The sequence below is a fragment of the Lucilia sericata genome, unplaced genomic scaffold (assembly GCF_015586225.1).
Source record: "Lucilia sericata isolate MDLA Ls3-8-SP2 unplaced genomic scaffold, ASM1558622v1 Contig001033F_arrow, whole genome shotgun sequence".
In the NCBI taxonomy this organism is placed as follows: Eukaryota; Metazoa; Arthropoda; class Insecta; order Diptera; family Calliphoridae; genus Lucilia; species Lucilia sericata.
Genome location: NW_023995014.1, coordinates 114,855 through 131,783, shown reverse-complemented (window position 1 = coordinate 131,783; position 16,929 = coordinate 114,855). Strand labels below are relative to the sequence as shown.

General features: G+C 31.7%; 1 protein-coding gene across 3 annotated transcripts in view; it reads right to left on the bottom strand.

Annotated features, from left to right (window-relative positions):
- Positions 1-16,929, bottom strand: part of LOC119609667 (atypical protein kinase C) — a 47,052-nt gene that overhangs the window by 27,767 nt on the left and 2,356 nt on the right. The window lies entirely within an intron of this gene.

The following is a 16,929-nucleotide window of genomic DNA, read 5'->3' as shown; positions in this document are numbered from 1 at the left end:
AACTAGAACAGAACTAGAACAGAACAAGAACAGAACTAGAACAGAACTAGAACGGAACTAGAACAACTAGAACTAGAAACTAGAACTGAACTAGAACTGAACTAGAACTGAAATAGAACTGAACTAGAACAGAACTAGAACAGAACTAGAACAGAACTAGAACAGAACTAGAACAGAACTAGAACAGAACTAGAACAGAACTAGAACAGAACTAGAACAGAACAGAACAGAACAGAACAGAACTAGAACTAGAACTAGAACTAGAACTAGAACTAGAACTAGAACAGAACTAGAACTAGAACTAGAACAGAACTAGAACTAGAACAGAACTAGAACAGAACTAGAACAGAACTAGAACAGAACAGAACTAGAACAGAACTAGAACAGAACTAGAACAGAACTAGAACAGAACTAGAACAGAACTAGAACAGAACTAGAACAGAACTAGAACAGAACTAGAACAGAACTAGAACAGAACTAGAACAGAACTAGAACAGAACTAGAACAGAACTAGAACAGAACTAGAACAGAACTAGAACAGAACTAGAACAGAACTAGAACAGAACTAGAACAGAACTAGAACAGAACTAGAACAGAACTAGAACAGAACTAGAACAGAACTAGAACAGAACTAGAACAGAACTAGAACAGAACTAGAACAGAACTAGAACAGAACTAGAACAGAACTAGAACAGAACTAGAACAGAACTAGAACAGAACTAGAAAGAACTAGAACAGAACTAGAACAGAACTAGAACAGAACTAGAACAGAACTAGAACAGAACTAGAACAGAACTAGAACAGAACTAGAACAGAACTAGAACAGAACTAGAACAGAACTAGAACAGAAATAGAACAGAACTAGAACTGAACTAGAGTGGTCCTTTAGACTGACATTTGTCTGCGGTCCTCTATTGACTTCAGACTGGTACCATTTTCGATTGTCCATCTCTATAACTTTGGAGAAATAACGAAATAATTTTGGGAGTAAGGCAAGGAAAACGGAGAATAAGAGATTAAATAACCCGATGCTCAGCTTAAAACAGCAAGAGAGGAGAACAAGAGAAACAGCAATACAAGTGTGAGACTTATAAAACATAATTAAATATTAATAAATATAAAAATTACAGCAATTTAAAAAAGAAAAAATAATAAATTTAAGAAATAGATTTTAAAGATTTAAAATCATAAACTTTATAAAATGATAAAGAAAATTTTTAATATATTTTAAAAAACTAGAACAATTTATAGTTTTAAACTTAATTACTTTGAACAAATTTATGTTGTAACTTTTTTGGACCAACTAAGAAAAACTCGCAGCCTTTTTTTCGTTGTCCAAAAAAAACATTTTATCTTAATTGCCAATTTTTTTCTTGTTCTTTGTACTTTTTGTCTGTTTTGTTCGTTTAGCTTCATTGGCATCGTTTATATCCAGGTTAATATAACAATTGACGTCAAAACCTTCAAATAACTGCTGCTCTTACACCAAAATGAACAAAAGTTTTGAACAAAAAATATGAAAAAATACCGAATACAACAAATATTCGTAAACAAAGGACTAAATGAAGAAAAAATATCCCTCAATCACCAGAAAAGTATGCAGCAATTATGTTAAATGCTGTTTTTTTTTTTTGTGTATAAATTACATGGCAAATACCCCCCTCTTTTAACAAAAATGACAAGAAAAAAAAACTTAAGCTTTAGAATAAATAACAGAAATCGAGAGAAAAATAAATAATGCATGTGCACACAATATTTATTATAAAATAAAAAACTTGTAAAGCAAAAAAATTGAATAATGATGATTAAGTGATGTAAAGATCTAGTTCAGAAAATATTTTATTGAAAAGTTAAAAGCGAAAAAAAAACATTGAATGGTTACCAAAAAAAAAACGAGGAAATAGCTAAAAAACACAATAGCAAAAAGAGCAGCAGTAGTTTAAATAATGCTGCAGCCTTTAAGTAGGCAATATATTTTCAACATCAAAAACAAGCGAAAGTAGGCATTACATTTGTACAACAGACAACAATAACAACAACAGCAGCAAATTATGTTTAAACGACCTTTACAAATAGTTAATACGGCTGGTAAAGAAAGTACTTCATATTTAGTTTTTAAATGAATTATTCTTGCATGACTTTGGGTAGGAAATTTAAAGATAGTCTACTTTTAGGGTTTGAAATGAAGACATAACATTCTCAAACTCGCCTTAAAGAAAAATCACTTTAAATCTTATAACTCTTTTCTAAAGAAACCTTTCTTAACAAGAAACTTTTCTAAAGAAAACTTCCTTAATAAGAAGCTTTTCTAAAGAAAACTTTCTTTAGACAAGAAGCTTTTCTAATGAAAACTTTCTTTAGACAAGAAGCTTTTCTAAAGAAAACTTTCTTAACAAGAAAGAAAACTTTCTGGAGACAAGAAACTTTTCTAAAGAAAACTTTCTGGAGACAATAAACTTTTCTAAAGAAAGCTTTCTTGACAAGAAGCTTTTCTAAAGAAAACTTTTTTGAGGCAAGAAGCTTTTCTAAAGGAAACTTTCCTTCTTTAATCAATAAACTTTTCGAAGGAGACAAGTTCTATTGAAAACTTTTGTATAGAAAACTGTTTTCCAAAGACACTTTTCTACAGAAAACTGTTGTTCAAAGATACTGTTCTATAGAACTGTTGTTCAAAGACACTTTCCTATAGAAAACTGTTTTCCAAAGACACTTTTCTACAGAAAACTGTTGTTCAAAGATACTGTTCTATAGAACTGTTGTTCAAAGACACTTTCCTATAGAAAACTGTTTTCCAATGACACTTTTCTACAGAAAACTGTTTTCCAAAGACAGCTATCTACAGGAAACTGTTCTCCAAAGACACTTTTCTATAGAAAACTATTGTTCAAAGATACTGCTGACCAAATACACTTCTTTATATAAAACTGTTTTCTAAAGTCATTTTTTTATAGAAAACTGTTGTCCAAAGATGCTTTTCTATACAAAACTATTTTCCAAAGAGACTTTTTTATAGAAAACTGTTGTTCAAAGACACATTTCTATAGAAAACTGTTTTCCAAGCACACTTTTCTATATAAAACTGTTTTCCAAAGACACTTTTTTATAGAAAACTGTCGTTCAAAGACACTTTTCTACAGCATACAGTTTTCCAAAGACACTCTTCTATAGAAAACTGTTGTTCAAAGATACTGTTCTATAGAACTGACACTTTTCTATAGAAAACTGTTTTCTAATGACACTTTTTTACAGAAAACTGTTGTCCAAAAACAATTTTCTATACAAAACTGTTGTGGAAAGAAACTTCTTTATAGAAAACTGTTTTCTAAAGACTCTTTTCTATGGAAAATTGTTGTCCAAAGGTAGTTTTCTATAGAAAACTTTTCTAGTAAAGACACTTTTGTATAGAAAACTGTTTAGGAAAGACACTTTTCCATAGAATACTGTCTAGCAAAGACACTATTTTGTCTAGATCCTCTTCTATTAAAAACTATTTAGCAAAATGTCTAACAAAGACTTTTTTCTATAGAAAACTATTCAGCAAAGACATTTTTGTATAAAAAACACTGTCTAGCGTAGACACTTTTCTAAAAAAATCGATCTAGTAAAGACACTTTTCTCGTGAAAACTGTCTTGAAAAGACGTTTTTCTATAGAAAACTTTATAGCAAAGAACCTTTTCTATTGAAAAATGTCTAGCAAAAACGCTTTTCTACAGAAATGACTCTTCCCGAAAAATTGTCTAGCAAAGACTCTTTCCCGAAAAACTGTCTAGCAAAGACTCTTTCCCAAAAAAAACTGCCTAGCAAAGACGCTTTTCTATAGAAAACTGTCTAGCAAAGACACTTTTCTATAAAAATCGGTCTAGTAAAGGCACTTTTCTATAGAAATCGGTCTAGTAAAGACACTTTTATATAGAAAACTGTCTAGAAAAAGACACTTTTATATAGAAAACTGTCTAGCAAAGACACTTTTCTATAAAAATCGGTCTAGTAAAGGCACTTTTCTATAGAAATCGGTCTAGTAAAGACACTTTTATATAGAAAACTGTCTAGAAAAGACACTTTTATATAGAGACCGGCTAGAAAAGAACATTTTCTATTGAAAAAGTTCTAGCAAAGATTATTTTCTATAGAAAACTATTTAGCAAACTGTCTATCAAATATTGTTCTATAAAAAATTGTCTAGCAAAGACTCTTTCCCGAAAAACTGTCTATCGAAGAATCTTTTCTATAGAAAACTGTCTAGCGAAGAAAGTTCTCTATAGAAAACTGTCTAGCGAAGACACTTTTCTTTAAAAAACTGTGCAGCAAAGACACTTTTCTATAAAAACTGTCTAGCAAAGACACTTTTCTATAGAAAACTGTCTAGCTAAGACATTTATCTATAGAAAACTCTCTAGCGAAGACACTTTTCTACAGAAAACTGTCTAGAAAAGCATATTACTATTGTAAACTCTTAGGAAGCACACTTTTCTATAGAATACTGCCTAAACATGACATATTTCTATAGAAAATGTTCCTTGAAAAACAATTTCCCTTAACAAAACTTTCTTCCATAAAACAAAGCAAATATTTATTAATACATTTTGTAATTCATTAAGATTTATAATTTACTAAAAAAAGCATTCGTTTTCTGTACTTGAACTAGTCTTATTTAATAACAAATCCCTAAAGTATGCTATTGAAATGTCAAATGCATAAATAAACAAGTGGGTAAAAATGCTATTTTATAAAATTGACATATGTAATGTAGTGTAACAATCCCTAAGGTATGTTATAGTTATTAATTAATATATTAATTAGAAAATTTGAATGTTTAAGTAACAGTTTTACAACTTGCCCCTAAAAGAGAGCTAATAAAAAGTGGAAAATATTGTAGGGTTAAAGTAGGCAAGGGAATTTTTGATTTAGTTTTTTTTTTAGGTTTTAGATGTTAGGGAATTAGTAGGGTTTTGGTAGCTGGTACTCCCCGAGGAGTTGATATATAAATAATAAGATTTTAGCACAAGGGTTATAAAGTTAAATAAGTAGTTAGGTGAGGTGAGGTAGGGGAGGAAAGGGAAAATTATATTAAATTATAAAACTTATAAAAAAAATCTTTACAGTTAGATAGTAAAGACTTTTAAAGTTAAAAATTATGATTTTTTTAAATTTAGTTTTTAATTTAAAAAATTTTGTTTTGTTTATAAAATGTAAGTTTTTTTTAATTTTTGTTAAATATATTTTCAAATTTTATTTATTTTATAGCATAATGTTGCCCAAAAAAGTGGTTTAAGTTTTGGGTGGAGTTTTTTTTTTATATAGTGGCAAAACGACTAAGCCTTTTATCGATTTATAAAATAAAAACGGAGTACTAAAATTTTCACTTCGGTTTTTTATGTTTTTTTTTAATGATTTGTTGTTTTAAGTGTAATTTCGTTTAACTTAAATTACCTTTTTTCTAAATTAAATAAAAAAACTTTAAAAATAAGTTTAAGTATTTAAAAAACACACGCACTTTTAACACTTTTTTAATATAATACACAATAAGCCTAAAAATAGGCTATAATTTACTTTAAAAGAATTTAATTTTTTTTAATTTAATTTAAATACAAAGAAATTTTCTTTTAATTAAACAATTTCTTTAAAGATTTTCCATATTTTCCATTAATTTTCTTTAAATTTTCTTGTATTTTTTTTTTGTTGGTTTTACAAATAAAAATTCTATATCAATATTAAATATTGAACAGTTTAAAAATAGACGTCTATTTTCCACAAAATCTTATGCGCGAGTGTTCCGTTTTTAGTGGCTGGCAATAGCAGCTAAAGAGCATTACAACAACAACAAAATAAATACAAAAACAACAAAGTTTTTAGGCTGTAAGCTAAAGGAAAGAAACAAAATTTTTATTTCCATTAGAGAAAGTATGAGTTTTTTTTCAAAGTTGTTGGCAGGATATTACAGAAAAAAGTAGCAAAACAACAAAAACAACAACAACATTTTTCTATAAATGTTTTTCTTATGCTCCCAGGCAACAAAAACAACATTGAATCTTTAGATTCAATGTCAATATATTGTTGTAATTTTTCTCTAAACTTGCTCTCATTCTTATACGTAAAACATTTTCCAAGAGACTCAATTACAAAACAAGACAGACAGACAGACAGACAGTCAGTCACAACATCAGGCTGTGGCAGCTCAAAAACTACAAGATAATCATTAAGAAAACTTAACAAGAAAATAGAAAAATATGTTGCTCTGTGAATAATGGTAATATGATGAACTTCCTGTCACTACCGGGACAAATTTTGTCAAGTGTAGCGCAAGTTCAGAGTAAAAACCTGAAAAAAAGGACCCTCACACTCACGACACAAAAGAAAAACAAACAAAATTTGTTTAATTCTAAAGCCAGAAAAAGAGGGTGTTTTTTTTTTTTTTTTTTTTGAAAATTCCCTAGCTTAAGGCTAAAATATTGCATAAAATCTCTCTCTCTCTCGCTCTTTAAAAGCAAACAAACTTGCCATATTGTTAAAAACAACAATTACCTTAAATCAGCTGGGTTTTTGCTAATTACACGCAGGTTTCTAAATTAAAATACCTTTACTTAGTAACTCTCTCTCTATCTGCTTAATAAAGCGCATAATCTAAACTCTCTCTTTATAACCTTAAGAAAATCCTTGCTCTCTCTCTCTTTCCTCTACTACATCCTAATCAAACTTTTTTTTCTAAATAACATACTATATACCCAACACATTCTAAACGTCTAACAAAAATAATGGATTTTTTTTTATTCCGGTTTAAACGAGTGTGTAGAATTTTATTATTCCTCTTCAATGCCTCTTCAAGAGCAGGCAGCTAGCTTCCTAAATAATGCCGTAGGTGTAAATGATTTTTTCATAAAGACCCTGTGTGAAAAACAAAAAATACACTAAATAGAAGAGAAATTCACAAAAAAAATGAAAATACTAAAAACTTTACAAGAGAAATTAACAAAATATTTTCAGTCAAACATGGCCAAAGTATTAAAGGATATGTGAAATTCGAAATAAATAAACAAAAGCCTGAATTTACATATCATTTGTTTGTTTTAATTAATACCAATTTAAAATAGACATAGAAAGAGGGATTTCCATAAAAAGAAGAAATAGAAAAGAACTAGAACTCGAACAGAACTAGAATAGAACTAGAACATAACTAGAACAGAACTAGAACAGAACTAGAACAGAACTAGAACAGAACAGAACTAGAACAGAACTAGAACAGAACTAGAACAGAACTAGAACAGAACTAGAACAGAACTAGAACAGAACTAGAACTAGAACAGAACTAGAACAGAACTAGAACAGAACTAGAACAGAACTAGGACAGAACTAGAACAGAACTAGAACAGAACTAGAACAGAACTAGAACAGAACTAGAACAGAACTAGACAGAACTAGAACAGAACTAGAACAGAACTAGAACTGAACTAGAACTGAACTAGAACAGAACTAGAACAGAACTAGAACAGAACTAGAACAGAACTAGAACATAACTAGAACAGAACTAGAACAGAACTAGAACAGAACTAGAACAGAACTAGAACAGAACTAGAACAGAACTAGAACAGAACTAGAACAGAACTAGAACAGAACTAGAACAGAACTAGAACAGAACTAGAACAGAACTAGAACAGAACTAGAGCAGAACTAGAGCAGAACTAGAGCAGAACTAGAACAGAACTAGAACTGAACTAGAACAGAACTAGAACAGAACTAGAACAGAACTAGAACAGAACTAGAACAGAACTAGAACAGAACTAAAACAGAACTAGAACAGAACTAGAACAGAACTAGAACAGAACTAGAACAGAACTAGAACAGAACTAGAACTAGAACAGAACTAGAACAGAACTAGAACAGAACTAGAACAGAACTAGAACAGAACTAGAACAGAACTAGAACAGAACTAGAACAGAAACTAGAACAGAACTAGAACAGAACTAGAACAGAACTAGAACAGAACTAGAACAGAAACTAGAACAGAACTAGAATAGAACTAGAACAGAACTAGAACAGAACTAGAACAGAACTAGAACAGAACTAGAACAGAACTAGAACAGAACTAGAACAGAACTAGAACTAGAACTAGAATAGAACTAGACAGAACTAGAACAGACTAGAAACAGAACTAGAACAGAACTAGAACAGACACTAGAACAGAACTAGAACAGAACTAGAACAGAACTAGAACACAGAACTAGAACAGAACCTAGAACAGAACTAGAACAGAACTAGAAAGCACTAGAACAGAACTAGACAGGAACTAGAACAGGAACTAGAACAGAACTAGAACAGAACTAGAACAGAACTAGAAACAGAAACTAGAAAATACTAGACAGAACTAGAAACAGAACTAGAACAGAACTAGAACAGAACTTAGAAACAGAACTAGAACAGAACTAGAAACAGAAACTATGAACGACTAGAACAGAAACTAGAACAGAAATAGAACAGAACTAGAACATAACTAGAACAGAACTAGAACATAACTAGAAACAGAACTAGAACAGAACTAGAACCAGAAAAAGAACAGTACTAAGAACAGAAACTAGCAACTGACTTGACTAGAAACTGAACTAGAAATGAAACTAGAAACTGAATAGACTGACTAACTGAACTAGATGAACTAGAACTGAACTAGAACTGAACTAGAACTGAACTGAAAAGAACTGAACTAGAACTGAACTAGAACTAGAACTGAACTAGAACTGAACTAGAACTGAACTAGAACTGAACTAGAACTGAACTAGAACTGAATTTAGAACTGAACTAGAACTGAAATAGAACTGAAATAGAACTGAACTAGAACTTAACTAGAACTGAACTAGAACTGAACTAGAACTTAACTAGAACTGAACTAGAACTGAACTAGAACTGATCCAGAACAGAACTATAACTGAACTAGAACAAAATTACTGCTGGTTCCACCATAACAAATTGTTACATTTAAAAATTCATGTTCTTACAATATTTTGTTAAAATTAAATGAAGACACACGTAGTTTGCCTTTTGTAAACATTAATTTTTCCCACAACCCTCTCAAAACAATATAAACTTCCTACACATGTGATTATTTCGTTACCGAAAAAATTAAATAAAATTTTCATTATTCTGCTCTGTAAAGCAATGTTACCGTTTTGTCTTTATCCTCATCTCATCTTTGTAATTAATATTTAATCTGCCCACTAACACAGTTTTTACATTAATGAAATAAGACAAAAAAAAAACCCCGAATAAAACTCTATCACACACTACCTACTAACAAATCCCTATATGTATGCAAAATAAGTAGAAGAAAGACCAAAAAAAAGGGAACCATAACCCCGGTAACTTGGTTACATATAAGTACAATATTCTTCATTTATATAGTAAAAAAATATTTCTCCAAAAAATAAAACAACAATAGCTACATACCAGCAAGAAAAGTGTAATTTGTTTTTATCTTATGTATTCTGTCAACGTACAAGTAGTCTTAACTGACTGACGACTGACTCGACTCAACTCGATACGTTTGTATACCTTAAACGTTTAAACGCCGCCATCATACCGATGAAGATGTACGTACGTTTTTGCACTATCAAATTTCCAAAATAAAAAGAAGAATGAAACACAACAAAACCATATTTGTACTGCAGCATAGTTATAGTTACACCGACAATATTTTCCATATGAGAATATACAACAAATAAAAATGTTTCCATGTAAATGTAAATACAAACCAAAGGACTAATAAAGTGAAAACTGTATTCTCAGTATAAATATAATTTGATTAAAAAAGCATACAAGGAGTTTGAAAAGTTAATAGAAAATAAACTGAAATATTTATAAAGAAAATTTGCAGCAAAGAAACTTTTTAAAGAAAATAATTTTATGAGTTCAGTTCAGTTTATATTTTAGTTCTAGTTCAGTTCTAGTTCTGTTCTAGTTCAGTTCTAGTTCAGTTCTAGTTCAGTTATAGTTCAGTTCTAGTTCAGTTCTAGTCAGTTCTAGTTCAGTTCTAGTTCTGTTCTAGTTCAGTTAGTTCCGTAGTTCAGTTCTAGTTCTAGTTCTAGTTCAGTGTCTATTCAGTCTAGTTCAGTTCTAGTTTCAGTTCTAGTTCAGTTCTAGTTCAGTTCTAGTTCAGTTCTAGTTCAGTTCTAGTTCAGTTCTAGTTCAGTTCTAGTTCAGTTCTAGTTCTGTTCTAGTTCTGTTCTAGTTCAGTTCTAGTTCTGTTCTAGTTCTGTTCTAGTTCTGTTCTAGTTCTGTTCTAGTTCTGTTCTAGTTCTGTTCTAGTTCTGTTCTAGTTCTGTTCTAGTTCAGTTCTAGTTCAGTTCTAGTTCAGTTCTAGTTCAGTTCTAGTTCAGTTCTAGTTCAGTTCTAGTTCAGTTCTAGTTCAGTTCTAGTTCAGTTCTAGTTCTGTTCTAGTTTTGTTCTAGTTCTGTTCTAGTTCTGTTCCAGTTCTGTACTAGTTCTGTTCTAGTTCTGTTCTAGTTCAGTTCTAGTTCAGTTCTAGTTCAGTTCTAGTTCAGTTCTAGTTCAGTTCTAGTTCAGTTCTAGTTCAGTTCTAGTTCAGTTCTAGTTCAGTTCTAGTTCTAGTTCAGTTCTAGTTCAGTCTAGTTCAGTTCTAGTTCAGTTCTAGTTCAGTTCTAGTTCAGTTCTAGTTCAGTTCTAGTTCAGTTCTAGTTCAGTTCTAGTTCAGTTCTAGTTCAGTTCTAGTTCAGTTCTAGTTCAGTTCTAGTTCAGTTCTAGTTCAGTTCTAGTTCAGTTCTAGTTCAGTTCTAGTTCAGTTCTAGTTCAGTTCTAGTTCAGTTCTAGTTCAGTTCTAGTTCAGTTCTAGTTCATTTCTAGTTCAGTTCTAGTTCAGTTCTAGTTCAGTTCTAGTTCACTTCTAGTTCAGTTCTAGTTCAGTTCTAGTTCAGTTCCAGTTCTAGTTCATTTCTAGTTCAGTTCTAGTTCAGTTCTAGTTCAGTTCTAGTTCAGTTCTAATTCAGTTCTAATTCAGTTCTAGTTCAGTTCTAGTTCAGTTCTAGTTCAGTTCTAGTTCAGTTCTAGTTCAGTTCTAGTTCAGTTCAGTTCTAGTTCAGTTCTAGTTCAGTTCTAGTTCAGTTCTAGTTCAGTTCTAGTTCAGTTCTAGTTCAGTTCTAGTTCAGTTCTAGTTCAGTTCTAGTTCAGTTCTAGTTCAGTTCTAGTTCAGTTCTAGTTCAGTTCTAGTTCAGTTCTAGTTCAGTTCTAGTTCAGTTCCAGTTCAGTTCTAGTTCCGTTCTAGTTCAGTTCTAGTTCAGTTCTAGTTCAGTTCTAGTTCAGTTCTAGTTCAGTTCTAGTTCAGTTCTAGTTCAGTTCTAGTTCAGTTCTAGTTCAGTTCTAGTTCAGTTCTAGTTCAGTTCTAGTTCAGTTCTAGTTCAGTTCTAGTTCAGTTCTAGTTCAGTTCTAGTTCAGTTCTAGTTCAGTTCTAGTTCAGTTCTAGTTCAGTTCTAGTTCAGTTCTAGTTCAGTTCTAGTTCAGTTCTAGTTCAGTTCTAGTTCAGTTCTAGTTCAGTTCTAGTTCAGTTCTAGTTCAGTTCTAGTTCAGTTCTAGTTCAGTTCTAGTTCAGTTCTAGTTCAGTTCTAGTTCAGTTCTAGTTCAGTTCTAGTCAGTTTCAGTTCTAGTTCAGTTCTAGTTCAGTTCTAGTTCAGTTCTAGTTCAGTTCTAGTTTCAGTTCTAGTTTCAGTTCTAGTCAGTTCTTCGTTCAGTTTCTAGTTCAGTTCTAGTTTCCGTTTCTAGTTTCAGTTTCTAGTTCTTCTAGTCATTCTAGTTTCAGTTCTAGTTCAGTTTCTAGTTCCAGTTCTAGGTTTCAGTTCTAGTTCAGTTCTAGTTCAGTTCTAGTTCAGTTCTAGTTCAGTTCTAGTTCAGTTCTAGTCAGTTCTAGTTCATTTCTAGTCATTTCTAGTTCCGTTCTAGTTCAGTTCTAGTCAGTTCTAGTTCAGTTCTAGTTCAGTAGTTCATTTAGTTCAGTTCATGAGTTCAGGTTCTAGTTCAGTTCTAGTTCATTCTAGTTCAGTTCTAGTTTCAGTTCTAGTTCAAGTTTCTAGTTCAGTTCTAGTTCCGTTCTAGTTCAGTTCTAGTTTTTTCAGGTTCAGTTCAGTTACTAGTTCAGTTCTAGTTCAGTTCTTAGTTCAGTTCTAGTCAGTTCTAGTTCAGTTCTAGTTCAGTTCTAGTTCAGTTTCTAGTTCAGTTCTAGTTCAGTTCTAGTTCAGTTCTAGTTCAGTTCTAGTTCAGTTCTAGTTCAGTTCTAGTTCAGTTCTAGTTCAGTTCTAGTTCAGTTCTAGTTCAGTGTTCTAGTTCAGTTCTAGTTCAGTTCTAGTTCAGTTCTAGTTCAGTTCTAGTTCAGTTCTAGTTCAGTTCTAGTTCAGTTCTAGTTCAGTTTCTAGTTCAGTTATAGTTCAGTTCTAGTTCAGTTCTAGTTCAGTTCTAGTTCAGTTTAGTTCAGTTCTAGTTCAGTTCCTAGTTCAGTTCTAGTTCAGTTCTAGTTCAGTTCTAGTTCAGTTCTAGTTCAGTTCTAGTTCAGTTCTAGTTCTAGTCAGTTCTAGTTCATTCTAGTTCAGTTCTAGTTCAGTTCTAGTTCAGTTCTAGTTCAGTTCTAGTTCAGTTCTAGTTCAGTTCCTAGTTCCAGTTCTAGTTCAGTTCTAGTTCAGTTTCTAGTTCAGTTCTTAGTTCAGTTCTAGTTCAGTTCTAGTTCAGTTCTAGTTCAGTTCTAGTTCAGTTCTAGTTCAGTTCTAGTTCAGTTCTAGTTCAGTTCTAGTTCAGTTCAAGTTCAGTTCTAGTTCAGTTCTAGTTCAGTTCTAGTTCAGTTCTAGTTCAGTTCTAGTTCAGTTCTAGTTCAGTTCTAGTTCAGTTCTAGTTCAGTTCTAGTTCAGTTCTAGTTCAGTTCTAGTTCTAGTTCTGTTCTAGTTCTGTTCTAGTTCTGTTCTAGTTGAGTTCTAGTTCAGTTCAAGTTCAGTTCTAGTTCAGTTCTAGTTCAGTTCTAGTTCTGTTCTAGTTCTGTTCTAGTTCTGTTCTAGTTCTGTTCTAGTTCTGTTCTAGTTGAGTTCTAGTTCAGTTCAAGTTCAGTTCTAGTTCTCTTCTAGATCTATTCTAGAACTGTTCTATTTCTTTATTTTATACAATTATGAATTTGCCTTCCTTTTTCCTACTTTACATACAAATTATCCTTAAACCTTATAAAGCTGCTTTGCTGCTTTCATTATAATTTCATATCATTAAAATTAATAATTTATTCTGAAAATATAATAATTCGGGTTAAAAAGTATTGCAAGAAAATAAGAAAATTAAAGTGTTTTATTAAGAGACTTAAACAAGCTAACAACAAAATTAAAATTACATACAAAAAATCTCAATAAAGTCAAGCAACAAAAAACCCAACTGAAAATAATGTGTTGAAAAGTTAAAATTCTTTTAAAACCCACAAAAATTCTATTGTTTTAACTAGTTTTTAGTTACACTTAGCATTATGGTTTATAATCTATTGTTTTAAGCCACATTAGAGATGTGTTCTAGAGTAAAGAAACAAAAACACAGCAGAGTTTTTGCTGATTAGAATAAATATACAAAATCACTACAAAAAATACTAAAGCAGGACCATAAAATAAAATCTGTGTAGAAAGAATGAAGCTTAGAATGAATAAGTATATCATCATAATAATAAGAATAATCATCAGCAGCATCATCACCATCAGACGCATTTCCGCATCCAGCAACTAGGAACCAGCAGCTTGTGCAGTATAAAATACATATAAATTACACACTCATACATACATATTAAGACTAAAAGAGAGTTTACATGTGAGTTAGTGCAAAAAATCAGGATATAAAAACTACAATGTACTGCACGTTTGCTTCATTGTCTAACGGACCACAATAGTTTTTCTTTCGCATACATTTTCCCTGTTAGTTTTGTTGGTATTTTGCTAGTATTTGTATAAAGAACAGCACATGCATATACATTCATATGTACATCTTTCGTACTCATGCATAAATTGTGATTTTAGTAAAAACCATTAAAGTGTGATTTTTTTTGTCTTTCTATAGATATTTAGTAAAAAGTAAGTTTTTATATGTTTTCACTGTTATAACGAAAAAATAGTATCAAATGTATAGAAATCTGTTAGCAACTCTAGGTTTTAACTTGATATGTGTTTTTGTTAATAAGTAGAAAATTAAATTACGCTTAAAATTGTAAATAAAAAGTTTTGAGAAAAGTTTTTAATTTTTTTCGCTAACACACATGCCATAAAGCGGAAAAGTTTCTTATTGCTGCAAAGGAAATGTTGTTTGGCAAATAAGGAAATCGTGACAATTTTAATAAAATTTTATGAATACGAAATAAAATTCAAACAGTTTTTAAATTTCAAATAAGAAAATAAACTTTGCAAAACAATTTTTTAACTTTCTTGTGAAGAAATTTATAAAAAAAAAAATAGTTCAGTTCTAGATCAGTTCTAGTTCAGTTCTAGTTCAGTTCTAGTTCAGTTCTAGATCAGTTCTAGTTCAGTTCTAGTTCAGTTCTAGTTCAGTTCTAGTTCAGTTCTAGTTCAGTTCTAGATCAGTTCTAGTTCAGTTCTAGTTCAGTTCTAGTTCAGTTCTAGTTCAGTTCTAGTTCAGTTCTAGTTCAGTTCTAGTTCAGTTCTAGTTCAGTTCTAGTTCAGTTCTAGTTCAGTTCTAGTTCAGTTCTAGTTCAGTTCTAGTTCAGTTCTAGTTCAGTTCTAGTTCAGTTCTAGTTCAGTTCTAGATAAGTTCTAGTTCATTTCTAGTTCAGTTCTAGTTCAGTTCTAGTTCAGTTCTAGTTCAGTTCTAGTTCAGTTCTAGTTCAGTTCTAGTTCAGTTCTAGTTGAGTTCTAGTTCAGTTCTAGTTGAGTTCTAGTTCAGTTCTAGTTCAGTTCTAGTTCAGTTCTAGTTCAGTTCTAGTTCAGTTCTAGTTTTCTAGTACAGTTCTAGTTCAGTTCTAGTTCAGTTCTAGTTCAGTTCTAGTTCAGTTCTAGTTCAGTTCTAGTTCAGTTCTAGTTCAGTTCTAATTCAGTTCTAGTTCAGTTCTAGTTCATTTTTAGTTCAGTTCTAGTTCAGTTCTAGTTCAGTTCTAGTTCAGTTCTAGTTCAGTTCTAGTTCAGTTCTAGTTCAGTTCTAGTTCAGTTCTAGTTCAGTTCTAGTTCAGTTCTAGTTCAGTTCTAGTTCAGTTCTATTTCAGTTCTAGTTCAGTTCTAGTTCAGTTCTAGTTCTGTTCTAGTTCAGTTCTAGTTCAGTTCTAGTTCAGTTCTAGTTCAGTTCTAGTTCAGTTTAGTTCAGTTCTAGTTCAGTTCTAGTTCAGTTCTAGTTCAGTTCTAGTTCAGTTCTAGTTCAGTTCTAGTTCAGTTCTAGTTCAATTCTAATTCAGTTCTAGTTCAGTTCTAGTTCAGTTCTAGTTCAGTTCTAGTTCAGTTCTAGTTCAGTCAGTTCGTTCTAGTTCATTCTAGTTCAGTTCTAGTTCAGTTCTAGTTCAGTTCTAGTTCAGTTCTAGTTCAGTTCTAGTTCAGTTCTAGTTCAGTTCTAGTTCAGTTCTAGTTCAGTTCTAGTTCAGTTCTAGTTCAGTTCTAGTTTCAGTTCTAGTTCAGTTCTAGTTCAGTTCTAGTTCAGTTCTAGTCAGTTCTAGTTCAGTTCTAGTTCAGTTCTAGTTCAGTTCTAGTTCAGTTCTAGTTCAGTTCTAGTTCAGTTCTAGTTCAGTTCTAGTTCAGTTCTAGTTCAGTTCTAGTTCAGTTCTAGTTCAGTTCTAGTTCAGTTCTAGTTCTAGTTCAGTTCTAGTTCAGTTCTAGTTCAGTTCTAGTTCAGTTCTAGTTCAGTTCTAGTTCAGTTCTAGTTCAGTTCTAGTTCAGTTCTAGTCAGTTCTAGTTCAGTTCTAAGTTCAGTTCTAGTTCAGTTCTAGTTCAGTTCTAGTTCAGTTCTAGTTCAGTTCTAGTTCAGTTCAGTTCTAGTCAGTTCTAGTTCAGTTCTAGTTCAGTTCTAGTTCAGTTCTAGTTCAGTTCTAGTTCAGTTCTAGTTCAGTTCTAGTTCAGTTCTAGTTCAGTTCTAGTTCAGTTCTAGTTCAGTTCTAGTTCAGTTCTAGTTCAGTTCTAGTTCAGTTCTAGTTCAGTTCTAGTTCAGTTCTAGTTCAGTTCTAGTTCAGTTCTAGTTCAGTTCTAGTTCAGTTCTAGTTCAGTTCTAGTTCAGTTCTAGTTCAGTTCTAGTTCAGTTCTAGTTCAGTTCTAGTTCAGTTCTAGTTCAGTTCTAGTTCAGTTCTAGTTCAGTTCTAGTCAGTTCTAGTTCAGTTCTAGTTCAGTTCTAGTTCAGTTCTAGTTCAGTTCTAGTTCAGTTCTAGTTCAGTTCTAGTTCAGTTCTAGTTCAGTTCTAGTTCAGTTCTAGTTCAGTTCTAGTTCAGTTCTAGTTCAGTTCTAGTTCAGTTCTAGTTCAGTTCTAGTTCAGTTCTAGTTCAGTTCTAGTTCAGTTCTAGTTCAGTTCTAGTTCAGTTCTAGTTCAGTTCTAGTTCAGTTCTAGTCAGTTCTAGTTCAGTTCTAGTTCAGTTCTAGTTCAGTTCTAGTTCAGTTCTAGTTCAGTTCTAGTTCAGTTCTAGTTCAGTTCTAGTTCAGTTCTAGTTCAGTTCTAGTCAGTTTCTAGTTCAGTTCTAGTTCAGTTCTAGTTCAGTTTCTAGTTCAGTTCTAGTTCAGTTCTAGTTCAGTTCTAGTTCAGTTCTAGTTCAGTTCTAGTTCAGTTCTAGTTCAGTTCTAGTTCAGTTCTAGTTCAGTTCTAGTTCAGTTCTAGTTCAGTTCTAGTTCAGTTCTAGTTCAGTTCTAGTTCAGTTCTAGTTCAGTTCTAGTTCAGTTCTAGTTCAGTTCTAGTTCTAGTTCAGTTCTAGTTCAGTTCTAGTTCAGTTCTAGTTCAGTTCTAGTTCA